The sequence below is a fragment of the Phyllostomus discolor genome, chromosome 1 (assembly GCF_004126475.2).
Source record: "Phyllostomus discolor isolate MPI-MPIP mPhyDis1 chromosome 1, mPhyDis1.pri.v3, whole genome shotgun sequence".
Lineage (NCBI taxonomy): Eukaryota > Metazoa > Chordata > Mammalia > Chiroptera > Phyllostomidae > Phyllostomus > Phyllostomus discolor.
Genome location: NC_040903.2, coordinates 101,180,551 through 101,197,150, shown reverse-complemented (window position 1 = coordinate 101,197,150; position 16,600 = coordinate 101,180,551). Strand labels below are relative to the sequence as shown.

At 39.3% G+C, this 16,600-nt stretch overlaps 1 protein-coding gene and 1 pseudogene across 1 annotated transcript in view; both read right to left on the bottom strand.

Moving 5' to 3' along the window:
* KLHL8 (kelch like family member 8) overlaps window positions 1-16,346 on the bottom strand; it is a 71,097-nt gene extending 54,751 nt beyond the window's left edge. The window contains exon 1 of the mRNA XM_028506614.2: window positions 16,195-16,346. The gene's annotated coding sequence lies outside the window, so the exon portion shown is untranslated. The remainder of the gene's footprint in view (window positions 1-16,194) is intronic.
* On the bottom strand, window positions 2,059-15,522 carry LOC114491994 (annotated as a pseudogene).
* Window positions 16,347-16,600: the final 254 nt, after the last annotated feature.

Below are 16,600 nucleotides of genomic sequence, written 5' to 3'. Positions count from 1 at the left end.
GACTGGAAGTCTGTAAGTTTACATTTGATTGTAGCATTTGGGCAAGACACAGCAACCTGAAATTTTTTTATGGCAACTTCTCTTAAAATAGTCTATTTAAAGAATGCAATGCCCTCAACTTAAAAAATCTATTATTTGTAATAGAACAGAAATGCAGGAGCAGGAAAAGAATATTTACTTTAAAAAATTTCATTTGAAGAAACTTAGCAGACTTTGTAATTTGTAAAAATTGTATATCGAGTCAAAATGTAACTAAGCCTAAACTCTAACCCAAAACTTTAAAAAATGTATCTAAGATTATGACTTGTAAGGAGAAAACAATTATGACACTATTCCCCAAATATATTGATATTAAAAACAACAGAAAAAAAAAAAGACATGGTCCATGGAAGTCTGCTTCTATCACACCCTGGCACATTATGACACTGAAGCAGGCTGGAAGTTCAGACCATTTTTTGTTCTTCTAAGTGTCAATCAAGTCATATCAATCAACAAAACAGAAAGTTCTGAAGGAAAAAAATACATCAAACAGAAGCAGAAAGGTGATACTGGCTTACTGCAGAGAATATACAACAAAACTAATGTATTTTTACATGTAGACACTACTTATAATGAATTACAGAAAATAGAACTTACAGCAAAAGCATAAAGATACTTCTATGTTAAGTCAGTCTACTTTATTTTCTTTTTTTCAAATTTCTTTGCATTTATAATCTCTATTACACTTTAGCATGAACTATCAATATGTAACACTGTTACACAGAACATGATTTTTGAAGACAAAGGGTGACTTTTATACAATACATTAATCAGAAGAGTGTTAAGTAGAAAGAGAACTCCAAACGGCACTTTGAATGACTGAAAGCACCTCTAAAAAACACTCAACGCTATACAGTTACTGCTGCAGTAGTCTACTACAGGCACAAATAGTGCTATTAGACTCATTCCACTACAAATATAACTTTATACTCTTCACAATTCAGTTAGGTGAAGATTTTAGATAATATAAAATGTTATATTTGATACCAGTTTCTGCTTAATTTAGAGCTATAACTGAAAGTTGATGGAGGACATGTGTGTATTTATTAAAATTAACTCATTTATATTTGTTAAATAATAAGTTAGTTAACCCCACCTCATGTTGTATAGAGTAAAACCTGACTGCATGTAATTCTCCACACGCTCCATGTTAAGTTGTTACCAAACTGAAGGGGTTTGCCATGTGGGGTGCTCTATTCAAGAACAAGACAAAGTTGTCAGGTTGTCACAAGGTAGTTTCATTTACTTGCAGCAAGTAAAAGAGACAGGGGACTCACATCCAAAGCTCTGTCTTTGGAAGGGAGGCTTAGCCACTGCTTATACACACCACCTGGTCATTTACAGATTGACTTGGTGCCTCTCAAATTCACCCTCTTTATAGGTGGTCTGCAAAATACTGTATTACATTATAACATTTAGTAAGAATAGCACTTAGTAAGAACGGCCCAGGCTGTGAGACCCTTGTCCTGCCTAACAACTTCATACTTCTCTGCCTCTGCCCAGGCTACACTCTCATTCTGAAATGGCCTTTACCACCACCCCTACCAGCTGACTCTTATGCATCTTTAAAGGCTCAGCTCAGGTTCATTTCCTCAAAATCTTCCTTCTTCCTAGCCTGGATTGGGAGTACTTCCTCTGTGCACCTGTAACAATCTGATCACATCTTTTTCATTGCACTAATCATAGATTATATCATACTCAACACACAGTCTAATTTATAATACTTGTAATAATTGCCTATAAAAGCCCCAAAATATAGGTACCTTCTCTTCACTTCTATTGCTCCTGTGTTGAGCACAGCACACAGTAAATAGAGGTACTATTATTATTTTTGGAATGAATGAACTGATTTATTATGAACACTAGAGATTATTTTCCTACTATTACCCAAATCAATATTTACTTAAATTATTTGAACTGAAATAACACTGCACTCTGCATATATTATTTTAATCACAACCACATGTAAATGTTTTAATAAAGATATTTATTTCCTTTTTTTTTTTTTGCAGAGCCAGCTGAGACTTTATTTTGGGGAAAAAAAACATTTGATTCGGCTTTTAGTTGGGGGCATGGGTAAGAGGCAGCCGCCCAGGTTGTAAACTCCCCCACCCCAAGGGTCAGCTGAAGACTGGGGCTGAGCTTCAGGGGGCCCTCTGCTCTCCTGCACAGCTCCCTTCCCACAGGCTTGGAGGACAGGAAGGACCACAGTAGTTGTTCACTTGGGCAGGACTTCAGATGACTGAGACACCAGCTTCCCATCATGGGTCTCAATTTTCTTCATAACCACCATCTTGGAGGAGCTGCTGCTGGTGCACCTGAAGGAGCCAGGGCCCCTGACACAGTCCAAGCTGGCCTGGAAGCCCAGGCCATAGCTGAGGCTCTGGTAAGCTGGGCTCAGCCCACCAGAGTAATGGCTGCTGGTCTTGGTAATAGATACTCATGTTTCTGCATCCCAGACTCCAGGCGGTTCTCCTCACCTTATAGCAGCTTGTGGTAGGTAGTGATCTCTGTAGCCAGGGCCAGCTTGATGTTCATGAGCTCCTGGTAGCCTTGTAGCTGCCAGGCTATGTCCTGCTTGGCAGTTCTCAGAGGGGCCTCCAGCTCTGCCACCTTGGCCTGAGCATCCTCGATGGACAGTTTCCCATGTTGCTCGGCATCAGCAATGGTGGCTTCCAGGAAAGTCCTCTGGCCTTTGAGGACCTTGATCTCAGTGTGGATTCAGCTGATGTTCTGGTTAATCTCAGAAATCTCCATCTTCGTGAGACAAAGGTTATCCTCATGCTTCCCAGCCAATGTCTGCAGCTCTTCATACTTGATCTGGTACATAGACTCAGCATCAGCCCAGCTGTGGGTGGCAATCTCCTCATACTGAGCATCGACCTTGGCGATGATGCAGTCCAGGTCCAGACAGTGGCTGCTGTCCATAGGCAGCACCATGGACATGTATGAGACCTGGGACTGCAGCTCACAAATCTTCTCTTCATACAGCTGCCTATAGAAATTGATGTCATTGGTGAGCCCTTCCAGGTGGGACTCCCACTCTACCTTGTTCATGTAAACTTCATCCACATCCTTCTTGATGAGGACAAATTCATTCTCCATCTCTGTGTGCTTACTGATCTTGTCCTCATACTTACTCTTCAAGTCCTCCACCAGCTCCTGCATGTTGCCAAACTCCACTTCCAATCTGTTTCTCCCGGGCCAGCATTTTCAACTGCTGCCAACAGTTGTTGATGTAGCTCTCAAACACATTGTCCATGTTACTGCAATTCCTGCTGCTGCTGCTGCTGCTGCTGCTGCTGCAGGAGAGTCCACTTGGTCTCCAGAATCTTATTCTGCTGCTCCAGACTCTGCACCTTATTGATGAAGAACAAACTTGTTGAGGCTCCTGATTTGCTCCTTCTCCTGGTTGTACACAGCCTGGATGTTGGGGCCTGCCCTCAGCTTCAGGGGGCTTAGTAGGCTCTGGTTCACTTGGATAGCTTTAACAGATTCCATACTCCCAGCTCTGCCAAAACTCCCAGGCAGATTTATGTTGGAGCCCAGGTCAACCTGGTAGCTACTGCCCACCTGGAAAAAGGCTAAGGACCTGCTGCTCGGCCCACTGAAGTACGAGTGGCTGCTGAAGGCCTGGGGGCCAGAGGTGGACACCTTGTAGGTCTTATGGGTCATGCTTGTAGATAGATATCCTATCTACAAGCTGTAGATAGGTGTAGGCTGGAGTGGAGGCAAGGATGGAGCCAAAAAGCTCTCCATTTTTGAAGTGTTTTATTTCAAAGGTAGATATGTTTTAAAAATTGTTTTTAAAGTCAGAGAAAATTAAACTATACTCATTATTTCCTTTTTATTTATAGAAGCAAAGTGTAGAGATTTTAAATTTTGAACCAAACAGTCCAAAAAAATACACTGTGCTAATAATTAAAGGAGATTCTGCTGTTTTAACAGACTGGTTTATAGTTTCAATAGTTCCTACTCAGTCGAGGAATACATAACTTCCAACAGTTTAGTACTATGACTTTTAAAAAGTGTTTTTATTATCAATAGCATTCATTAGATATAACTGTTATCAAAGGCTACTTTTTAAATACTGATGTCATTTCCAGGATCTATAAACAATACTTTCATTGTACTGACTACTTTATACGATGTTTCTACTGGGGGTCTATTTTATTAAGGCACTCTGTTGATGTATCACTATCATAATCATTTCCTTGTTTGAATGGACCACTTAACTTATCAGAGTTGTCCAAAATTCTAGTATTAAGTAGTAAAAAAAATAAAATAATGGACTTGGATTTTATCTAAATATGTGAACTACATCTATTACTTATTATTTTTGTTTGAGAATGCATAGGAGTCACAGAGTTGTATTTAAGATAACAAACAATAATTATTTGAATAGAAATATAAAGACTACCAAAAAATAAATTCACCAATAATTTGTTTCCAAGTATGAAAAGGTATTTCCCACTAGATATCTGAAATAAAACAAAAAACACAAAGTTGAATAATATTATTACTTAGTTCAGGAAGAGCTCTGCTCGTCAGGCACAGTGCCTCTGAGTAGAGCACATTGCTAATCTTACACAGGGTTTGGAAGTATGCCTTTCAAGGGTTGGTGGACTTTCAGAGGCTTAGAAGCATGGTTACTAGAAGGGCTGTCATTGACTAGCTGGCTTTCAAAATTCTGTTCACCAAGGCAAGTTATTGCTAATTGATTACACTGACTTAAAACCAATTTTAAAGAAGTATCATTTATTAAGTAGGTTTAATACTGGTTCTGGTAGCTGTTACCATGGCTATATAAGAATTAGTCTTCTAGCCCTGGCTGGTGTGGCTCAGTGGATTGAGCACCATCAGCCTGCAAACTGAAGAATCAGTCTTTTAGGAGTTTGGGAACTTCCTTTTATTTTTACAAGGCAAGCACAGAAATCAACATACACATATGTACATACATACTAGTCATGGTTTTATAATCACATTTCAAGAAATTTCAATAAAAAGAGAAATGCCCGTGTGAAGGGGAAACACCATTTTTTAGTTTTAATTTAATTAATCAGCCATCACATGGTATATTGCAGGTTGTGGAAATTCAAAGATGAACATGAAAAGCAACAACCAAGTGCTTTTAAAGCAGTGCTATTCACAGCAGGTCTGATCCACATATTTTTTTACAGGTCTGCAATGAAGTACAAAAATGGATTATTTTATCACTTGTTGGCCTTTTGGCTAGATTAAGTGTACACAATTTAAAAACTCTTTGAGCAAAGTTATATTTGACAGTAATTTTATATCTCTCAAATCTCATAAAAAGCTGATATTTGTATTTTTGTGTCCTTTTTAAATTTCATTTTTCTAGTAATTCACTTTTGTTTTCTCTTACCAAAATATTGGTTCACAGACTAGTCTTTCACCACAGAGAATTTTAGAAGCACTCCTTTATAAGACTCAAGAAATGCAGATACCCACAACAGGTGAGCCTGTGTTATGATCTGCTACTAAAATACATACAAAAAGAATGTAAATCACACACCAAGCAAGTAAACACACTTGCATCAAAATCTGAAGAATGGTATTGGTAACATAAAAGAAAATCCCTCAGATGATGATACAACACACTTAAGAAAGGCTGCATCATCCATCCCCTCTAGATGGACTAGGAGACTATACTATACGGAAAAATAAATAACTCAGATTAGACTGCAAAAGAGTCAAACCCTGAATGTGAATAAATTTAGGAATATCTTAATCTATCTCTTATGTTTTCTTTTTTAAAAAAGTGTATGTACAAGATTAATCTATTTTTATCAACTATAATTTATCTAAAATAATTTCCCTCCAAAACAGGAATAAGACATAACATAATTCCTACTGTTAAGGAGCTTGAATCATTCGACTGGGACAAAAACAGATGGTAACAATAATGTGATAAAGGAAATAGTAGAAAGATATACTGGGTATTATGGGACAACCTAAATTCACATGGGTGATCAAGAAGGCTCCCCACTGAACATAAGATAGGCCACATATACTCAAAGTTCCCATTCAACTCCAACTGCTATAACCAAGTTTCATACATCCTACTTCCTAAATTTCTCTCATATTGTTGACCCTGCTTCCTTTCCAGCCACAACACTTTAGTCGCTGTCCTCATCATCTTACAGCTATTATTACAGCCTCCCACCAATAGTACACCCTTCTTACTATTGCCAGTTATTACCTAATTCAAATCTGACTACATCATCTCAATGCTTAAAAACTTCATGAATAATGTAATGGTAAGTGAAAAAAAAATGAATACAAAACTGTTAAGATCTCCATTTTGTAACTATGTACAAGATCTGTCCAGAAAAAGTCCAGCCATAGTTAATATAACAAGAACAGTTTGAGTGACATGGATGTAACCTAGCAGCCAAGGAAGGTGAACTGGAATGCACATGCGTGAACAATGACAACTTCACTGTACTAGTCAGTGGGGGCAGTAGAGGCCATTGAGTGAATGTGTGTACTATATGGGCATCACATTCAAAATGACTGAGCAAGAAGAGCAACAAATCTGCATCAAATGTTGCATTAAGCTTGAACACTCCTCCACGGAAACTATTCAGATGATTCAGAAGGCCATAGCTATAGGCAACTGCCGATTGGCAGCTTCATCATGACAATGTACCCACTCATGCATCACATCTTGTGCAGTTTTTTGGCAAAACATCAAATCACCCAGGTGACTCAGCTCCAGTACAACCCAGATTTGGAGCCCTGTGACTTCTAGCTTTTCCTAAAATTAAAATCATCTTTGAAAGAGAGGAGATTTCAGACCATCAATGAGATTCAGGAATATATGATGGGGAGGCTGATGGTGATTTGGAGGGAGAACTGTGTGAGGTCTCAAGGTGCCCACTTTTAAGGGAGCTGAGGTGTCATTGTCCTATGTACAATGTTTCTTATATCTTGTATCTTCTTCAATAAATGTCTCTATATTTATATCACATGGCTGGATTACAAGGTCTTTTGGACAGACTGTTGGGGACCACCCTGCCTGATCTCAGGAAGCTGTAACCCCCTGTGACTTAGGCTGAGTGAAAGACCTCCAGACCAGGAGCCACTAAGGAGACAAAACTTATTCCCCTGGCATGAATGCTGCCTGCTCTGTGCCTGGCCTCCTAGGCTTGATCAGTTAGCCAATGATGGGTAAGATTTCCTACGGAGGGAACTGCCTAAGACAGGCATGATCACGAGAAGGCCTCAGGGAAGAGACTCGGGGCTGTGGAAATGAAGGGGTGATCGACTGCCCCCTGCCCCCTCAGCTTTGTCAAAGCCTGAGTCCTTGTTCTTAGATGTGAGAAATCCAAGTCTCCTGGCTGCCTTTATCACCTCTGCCCAATTCAAGCCTGCAGAAATAGCAGAGGGGTGCCCAGACCAGAGACAGCAGATCCCTGGGGTTATCAGACCTGGGATATAGAATATGCAAGATCCTATGAGATCTGTTTGCTGGAGGATGTTATTGAATTACAATTTGAAGGCACAGACAGGAAACCAAAACTAGCCCTTTGAGCCCTGTAGTCCCTTCAAATGATAAAACTCCAAACTTTGCCCAGAATCACAGTGGGGGTTCTGTCAAAATCTTTGAAAGTCACCTATTTCTTTTGATCTTTTCTGCCAGATTGTGAATCCACAAACTAAGTCTGTATTCTTAATAAAAACCTGCTTGGGAATGGAAACAGGGTGCTCTCCACTAGAGAGAGTGGCCGTTCTGTCCCTACTTCCCCACAGGACCTGGTTGTCTCTGTGTATGTTTTTCTCATGTTTCGATGAGCCATCCACAGTGTTCTGCGATCACTGTAGGCCGGTAAGCACGCATCATTTTTATATCACATGGCTGGATTACAAGGTCTTCTGGACAGACCTTGTATACGACGTGACAGGTTTCCAATGGTAAGATAGGTTACAACTGCAATTGCTGTTCTGTAATCAATTAATAAAATGATTCTAAAAGCCTCTTTATTAGAGAAATTTGGGAAGGAAAATAAGGAAAGATAAGTTTAAAGTGGGCCACAGAACTTTAAAGCATGGGCCATACAAGTACACATATATTCCCAAAGCTCTTCAAATTCTAAGGAAAGAGAAATGACTAAATGTTTATTGTTATTATAAGTAGCATATCTATTTTAAGTAGGTTATATGAGTATATTCTTATACTGTAACCAGCTGCATAATATTTCAGTCAACAACCATAGATACAAGAGTGGTATACCATATAACCTAGATGTGTTATAGGCTATACCATCTAGGTTTATGAAAGTCACTCTATAATGTTCACACCACAATGAAATCTCTTAAGGATGCATTTTTCAGAATGCACCCAGGACATTAAGTGGTGCATGACTGTATATCATAAACATTTTATGATACTTTAAAGTCTTACATAATAATCATATAGTATACTTGTTGATTTAAAAAAAACATACAAGGTAGCATGGTATAGCAGAAATTACAATTCAGTTAGGGAACAGGAGAACTGAATTTTAATAGGCACATTATTGGGGAATTATCTAATCTCTCCAAGTCTCAGTTTCTTCATTCATAAAAGAATAGAGATGGTCCAGGTCAGGGTCAGCAATCTTTTACTATAAAGGGCCAGAGAGCAAATACATTAGGTTTACGAACTATCTAGACTCTGTCACTACAGGTGACCCTTGATGACCCTTGAACAACATTAGGGGGTTTTGAAATACCCTTCTTAAGGGAAGTTTTTTTTTTTTAATTGACCTAGATCACACCCATGTAGTTCAAAGGTCTCCTCCACAACTCCATGGTTGGGAATCTGTATATGAATCTGCCAAAGTAGTTAAATGCAGATTTTCAACTTCAGGGAGATCTATGCCTCTACATAGATAATGGGTATGCCTCACCCATCAACTGTACCCAATTATGACACTATAGGAGGAAAGCAGCCATAGACATACATAAAGGAATGTGTATGGTTGTGTTCCAATAAAACTTTTATTTTACAAAACCAGCAGCAAGCTTAGTTTTGCCTATGAGACCTTAGTTTTTGGTAATCACTATTTACTTCCAGGTCTAAACTAAGAGAGTAGTTTCATTTTTCTATTTAAAATTACTTGGGCTGTTTCCTTGCATCTTAGAGACATCTGTTGCCATATCTAACACGAGGCACATAAACTAGAGGTTAATAGCAGACTTTAGAACAGATAGTTTAGGGATTTCCTACTAGCTGAATACCCTTAGGCAAGTCACTTAAAAATACTGAGTCTCACCCTGTCTGGGTGGCTCAGTTGGTTGGAGTGTCATTCAACCAAAAGACTGTGGGTTTGACCCCCAGCTGAGTCTCATACAGGAGGCAACCAACCAATGTCTATTCTCTCTCTATCCCTTCCTCTCTCTCCAAAATCAATGAAATATACATATCTGGGTGGGGATTATACGTATCTCATTGGGTGAGGATTAAAAAAAAAACAAATAAAAAAACTGAGTCTTAGCTTTCTTGAAAGGTTGTTTGTTGTAAAGGATAAATGAAATAATATACATAAAGTACGTTATCTAGCACATGGTAAGTATTCAATAGACATTAATATTTCTATAAATTATGAAATTCTGAGTCATTGATCAAAAATATAATCCTCTGCAGCTCCACTCCAGGAAGACACAAAATCCAATTAAAAAATGGGCAAAGGACTTGAACAGACACTTCTCCAAGGAGGACATACAGAGGGTCCAGAAACATAAGAAAATATGCTCAGTGTCACTAGCCAGCAGAGAGATACAAATTAAAACCACAATGAGATACCACCTTACACTGGTCAGAATGGCCATCATAAACAAACCAACAAACAAGTGTTGGAGGGGATGTGGAGAAAACGGAACCCTAGTGGCACTGTTGGTGGGATTGTAGACTGGTACAACCACTGTGGAAAACAGTATGGAATTTCCTCAGAAAACTAAAAATGGTACTGTCTTTTGACCCAGCAATTCCACTGCTGAGATTATATCCCAAGAAACCTGAAACACCAATCTATAAGAACCTATGCACCTCGATGTTCATAGCAGCACAATTTACAATAGCCAAGTGCTGGAAGCAATCTAGGTGCCCATTAGTAAATGAGTGGATCAAAAAATTATGGTACATTTACACAATGGAATTCTATGCGGCAGAAAGAAAGAAGGAGCTCCTACCCTTTGCAACAGCAGGGATGGAACTGGAAAGCATTATTCTAAGCGAAATAAGCCAGGCAGTGGGAAGCAAATACCATATGATCTCACCTTTAACTGGAACATAATCAACAAAAGAAAAAAGCAAGCAAAATATAACCAGAGACAGAGAAATTAAGAACAATTTGACAGTAACCAGAGGGGAGGTGGAAGGGGATAAAGAGGGGAAGGGTTGCAGGGACTGCTATGAGGGACATATGGACAAAATGGGGGGGGGGGATGGAAGCAAAGAGGGGAGGTGGGTTTGGTGGGGTGGTGGGGAGTGGTTGGAAGAAAATGTGGACAACTGTAATTGAACAACAATAAAATAATTATTAAAAAATACAATCCTCCAATCAATATTTTTCCAGCAAAGAAATAAAATATGCTTTACAATGATCTACATTTTCACTACAGCAAAAGAGAAGGACTTGCGATATTACTTTAGGTCTTCCCATTTTCTTTTTTTTAATGAAATGAGTCAGCATTAATTGAATGCTTACTATCAACTTACTAGCTGTATGACCTTGGTTAAGTTACAGAACTTTTCATTAACCTCAGTTTCTTCATTTATAAGAATTTAGAAAAGAACAATGCTAACTTCATAGGACTGTTATAAGAATTAAATGAATTAATAAATTGTCTGGCACATAAACTATATAAGTAATTGCTATTATTTCAGTTAGATACTTCATATTTATTGATTTCAATCCTCAGGACAACCCAAAGAGGTATTATTTCTGTATTTACATAAAAGAATATAGATAACGAGGCTCAGAGAAGTTAAGAAACCTATCCAAGGCTACACAAACATTAAGTGGCAATGCCTGGTACTCAACATAGGCTTGCCTGACTACAAAGCCAAAACTCAACACTAGGCCAAAGATGGCACTCTATATAGGGAGAGTAACTATATCTTTGTATGGCATGCATACATTATTTATAAGAACTAAAATACAGGTAATAATAATATTCTGTCCATACAAAAACTGTTTTTGAACTTTTAAAAGCTCAAGAGAATACACATAAAATCATTAATCTTCTTAAAATGATAGTACTCCCACAGGTAAACTGTTTTCTAAAATGATTTCTATTTTCTACATCTAATTCATTTAACTCATACTTTCATTATTAAAGAAATAAGCAATCTTATACATTAAAATAACTAAAAATGCAGCACACTAACTTTCATACATAAAGTACCATGCAAAGTCTGGCATTCTTCTCTAATTAATATTTGAGATCTACATAGACCTCTTAGACAATTTTTATAAAGAACAAATCTAGAGAGGCAAAGACAGTTGTTACTTTATTTTATAAAACTCCAAATATTGTTTTAGAACCTTGAACTTTGAAAAACATTTGGATTTCAAATGGAAAAAAACTGACCAATATCAAAGGGAAAAGGACAAAAAAGATCTGAGAAAAAATACAAAAAGACATTATTCTGGTGGACAGATTTATTCATAAGTTTGTAAAACATCACTTGGTCCACCTCATACTCTTTAGAACTTGTGAATGCCACTGGTAACTGGCCCAGAAGCAGAAGTTTGCTTCATGTTATAAAATCTTATAGTGCAGCAACCTATCACTTATAAGGAAAACAGGGCAGTTGATATAACTTACTTCAAACTCTTATTAGAAGAATGAATTCAAACTTAGAACTATAACCTAATTCTGAAATTCCCCAAATGCAAATAAGATTAATTTTAAATGTTATAAATTCAAATGATAAATTATGATCTAATTTACATAAGATGATTATAATTTCCATACTTTCCTAACCAGCAATACTGAAAGTAAAATGATCAATTAGGAGATAATAATACTTTCCACTCTGTGCTATGTAGGGAGAAATATTATACAACACATATACTACATAAATATCACCTAGTTTGAAGATAAAATACTTAATTTTTTTTAGCATTTGGTGTTTTGTTGATAAAGGAGAAAATGTCCAACTTTTAGAATAAAGAAACCAAGTTACCTTTTAGCATTTCAAAATAATAGTCTAACATGTTGGATTGTATTAGGGTGCCATTCTTTGCCATGTGTTCTCTTGCACATCAAGCCTGGAGAGGATAAGAGTGGACAGTATCTGCCTAATGACAATGGATGAATCACTGGTATAATCTCCAGGTCTAAGAAGCAACATTATTATTCGTATCAAAGTATTATATCATAACTATCAACCTCTACTTCTAGCAGAAAACAGGCACTCATGGCACTTCAGAAGTTACCTGTTCAATTTCTTTTCTCAAAAAACTAATGTTAAAAATAATTTACAAAATACTTAGTAAAAAAAAAAAAAAGAAAAAACTGCATAGATAACTGAAGCTAATGGTTTTTACAAACTTTGGGGGAAGGATGGCCATAAACCCCTTTTGAACATATTGAATGCTGTGGTCTTCTCCCCAGAAAACTGCTGTACAGATATATACAGAGTTTACACTCTTGGAAGACCATTTATGGCACCCCCACAGATCAGGTTAAGAAGCAGTGAGATGACACTGTAATTCTACCCATTAATGTTTTGTCACTCAATGCGGTGATGCTACCAAAAAGTGCTTTTATGATTCATCACGTTGTAAAAGAAAGTGGGCCATTTTTAAACTTATTAATCACTCTATGGGTTCCAGATATCAAGTATATTGGTTGAAGTTTGCTTCCTAAGTATTTTAAAGCATTAATAGAACCTGCACAGGAAATAGTGAAGTATAGTTCCACTCTCCCCTACATTGTTCTTACCCATTCATTTCTATAAATAGAACTATTATATTCTCTTACCCACAACTTGGAAAAGATGTGATACTGTGTGCTGAGAATGGGTATGGCCTATGTCAAAGCCCTGACCACGCAGACAATGGCAAAAATATCTTCCAACAGGGTTACTGGGCACATGGAACCCTAGGCCACCAGACGAGAAAAACTGTGGCTCAAGGGCTCTCAGTCACATTTTATTGTAGCTATATCTTAATATCAATAAAGAAAAATGAATATAACTAAAATATCTAATTTCTTCTTGCTTCACTGGTTAACATAAAACATGTTTTTCCAGAAAAGTGAAGAAATGGTCAAGCTAATGAGTTTTAGGACTGAAAATACAGTATTTTAATTTCCTATGAAGCATTTCTTCGCCCTCATCTCTCTACTCATTACTATACAAAAACAAATAATTACTGAAAATTACATAAAAAAACAAAGTTTAAACATTCAATTTTTTAAAAACATAAAGGCTATTTGAAATTAACTTTTAGGGTGTTTAAAATATCCTAAATCTTTAATCTTCTAAAAATGATACTACCCATTTCAGTTCTCTACAAGTCTCAAACGTTCTTGACTTTTTTTTTTAAAGGCATCATTTATCTAAACCCACAGCATGTACAGACACCAAGAGTGAACCCAAAGTCCAGAGTAATGTAAACTCTGGATTTTGGGTGATAACAATGTATCAATGTAGGTTCACCAGGTGTCACAAATTTACCATTCCAATGTGGGGCTTTTGATAGTTGGGGAGACTGTGCATATGTGGGGCAGGGCAGAGGGCATATGGAGGCAGAAGGTATAGGAATGATCTGTGCACCATCAAATCAATTTTACTATGAACCTAAATATACTTGTATTATACTGTTTGAAAAAAGGGTTGGGGGTGTGATCTACCTTTCTTTCTTCTTAATAATGGGTAAATACTATTTGTTTGTTTTTTGTTTGTTAATTATACTCATTGACTGTGAATTAAGTTTCCTGCCAAAATACAGAACATGAAATTATTATAGAATATATTATCATAAAAGAAAGTAACTGTGATCTTATCAAATGCTAAAAGAATTAGTAGCTTTAAATGTTAACAGGATTTAAATGTTAGTAGCTTTAATAGTTAAGGTACAGTATAAAAATTTTTAAAAAAGAAAAAAATGCAATTTATTTGGACCAAAGTACAACAGACAATGAGCCAACAGAAATCAGATCCTGCTGATGAAATTTCTTTTTATATTTATATTAATACTATTTGGTATCTTAAAGGCAATTTATAAAGTGACTAAAAGCTGAAGTGGGTCATGAATTGACTGCTTAGAGGTGGCAGTAGCAAGAGGAAATGCAATAAGCAATGAAAAAAGCCACTGCCAGGCAAAGATCTTCTGCTCACCCATGTCTATCCCTCTGTTAGGCTCAAGACTTGGGGGGAGATTTAGGAAGAGGATTTCCTCATAAAGTGAGAATGAAAAACACCAAGAGCTGAACAATTATCAACTTACACAGAAGAAAAGCAATGCAAGAAAAAAAAAAAAAGTAAAGGTGCAGCTAGCAGATAAAATACTTTCAACCCAAGTTCTTTCAAAAACCTTTTCCCAAAGAATCCTTCCAAGGTGATAAGATTAGTGAGGGGACCAAAGTGTTTCCTTCCTAAGGCTGCCTTTTTGGGATCTTGATTTTTTAGCTTTTTATTAACAAACAAGACTCAAAGAGAACTGCTGACCTTCCCCCTTTCCTGCCCAAGACATCCAGACAAGGAAACCTGCTTCAGGAAAGGTATCTTAGGAAGTCACCTTAACCTAATTTGAATTATGTGTGGTAAACAGGAGGGCTTCAGGCTAGATTCCTCCTCAGTGCATTGTTTCCGTGTAGCCCAGCAAGGGTTTCCTGCCACGTGTGTTGTGTTCGACTCTTAAAATCCATGTAAATCGTCCATTCTCCCCCTCCCTTTTTTCCCCTTTGTCCACAATGTCTTATCGACCCAGTGTTGCCTCGCTGTCCCTGAAATGTTCATGCTTATATAAATTCCTTATGCACATATATTAAAAACTGTTAATTTGATGAGTAGCCCAGCCAGAAGAACTTAGAAGGTGAGAGAAAAAGTTAACATTATTTTACCTCGCACATTAGCATAGGATAAAAGGGCCAAATGTGGTTATGCTACCAAAACAGGTTAAAAGGAATAATGAGAAAAGGTCCGTTTTTTACGAAAACTCATCTGATTAAACACTGCCAAGTGGGAAAATACATAACAAGCTTTTCAAACTCAGGTACCTGGGAGTGTGCAAATCCAGTAAAGAGCGAGCCCCAGGCTAGAACACCCCAACAATGTAGACAAGTCACACTCCCTGAAGAAACTAGCAAGCTAACTAAGCCCAGGACTGAGTGGAAGGAGCTGGCTGGCATCGCCGCAGTAGAACAACTCCACTGAGCGGCTGCGTGTCTTGAAAAAGGCTGCAGTCTCTGGTGTCACACCAGGAGGCACTCTTCCACACCGTCTCCACCACAGGTGTCCATCTCGGGAGGTACACCTGTTGCAGGCAGAGCCCCTGGTACTAGCAGTTATGACCGACAATGGGCCCGCCGAGGGGCAAATCCCGGATGGGCGACTCACCCTCGCCCCCACCCCACCCAATACCCACCAGCCCGGGACAAGCAACGTGTCCCTGAGCAAGTCCCGCAGTGGCAGCTCTGCCTCTCAGCCAGCCGCGATTCCGCGAACAGCAGGGCCTGAAGACAGCCCGCCGCCCCGCCCCCACAGCCGTGGTTCTGGGGGCGCCCAGCGCCCTCCCTGAACCCAACCCGACTCCAGCCGCCCCGCCCATTCCCTGAACCTGAGAAGTACCTGCTGGCCCTCTTTTCCCTGAAAGACCTACAGGAGCCAGGACCCACAGGAGCGCATCAGGGGGCTGACGGAGACTCTGACCGAGCCGGAGGCTGCGGTACCCCAAGGGGAATGCAACCCGTTCTCCCCGCCAAATGGAGCAACGGAAACCGTGCAGCACTTAACGGGCCCAAACCCTCTAGGCTGTGGAGTTTTGTTTACTGCTCACAGGGCTGGAGTTCCTAGGCGCCTGAGGCACAAGCCGGGACTGCAGCAAGATTTGTTGCTGGAGCTAGAGAGGTCTCGGTGGGACCGCAGGGCGCAGCACAAGGGCGGAGAATGAAGGGCAATGAGTGTCCAGTTACCTCGGTCCTCCGCTAGTCCCTCGGCTCCGTTTCTTCTGGCCTCTCCAGGACTGCAGCCGGGCCACCAGGTGCCCCCCGCGGCCAGGACTAGCGCCGCACGAGCCCTCCGGCGCCTGGAGCCCCGCGTCCTCTCTGCTAGCCACCAGAGTGAGGCGCCTCAGGGGCGGGGCGAGGAGCGCGCCGGCTGCGCAAAGCACTCTGGGAAGTGTGGTTTACAGCTCTCTCGCTCGTCGGTCCGCCTCGCGTCCGGGCTGCCCCCGCTCCCCCCTTGGGCACGGGAGTGTGACAGTGACAGAGCAGAGTCGTCCTGCCGCGGTGTGGCAGGCCGGGGACCCAGCCGTGGACCAGAAAACACATTTTGGGATAAGACACTGCGTAAATACCTCTGCAGTTGCCAGTTTCCTCA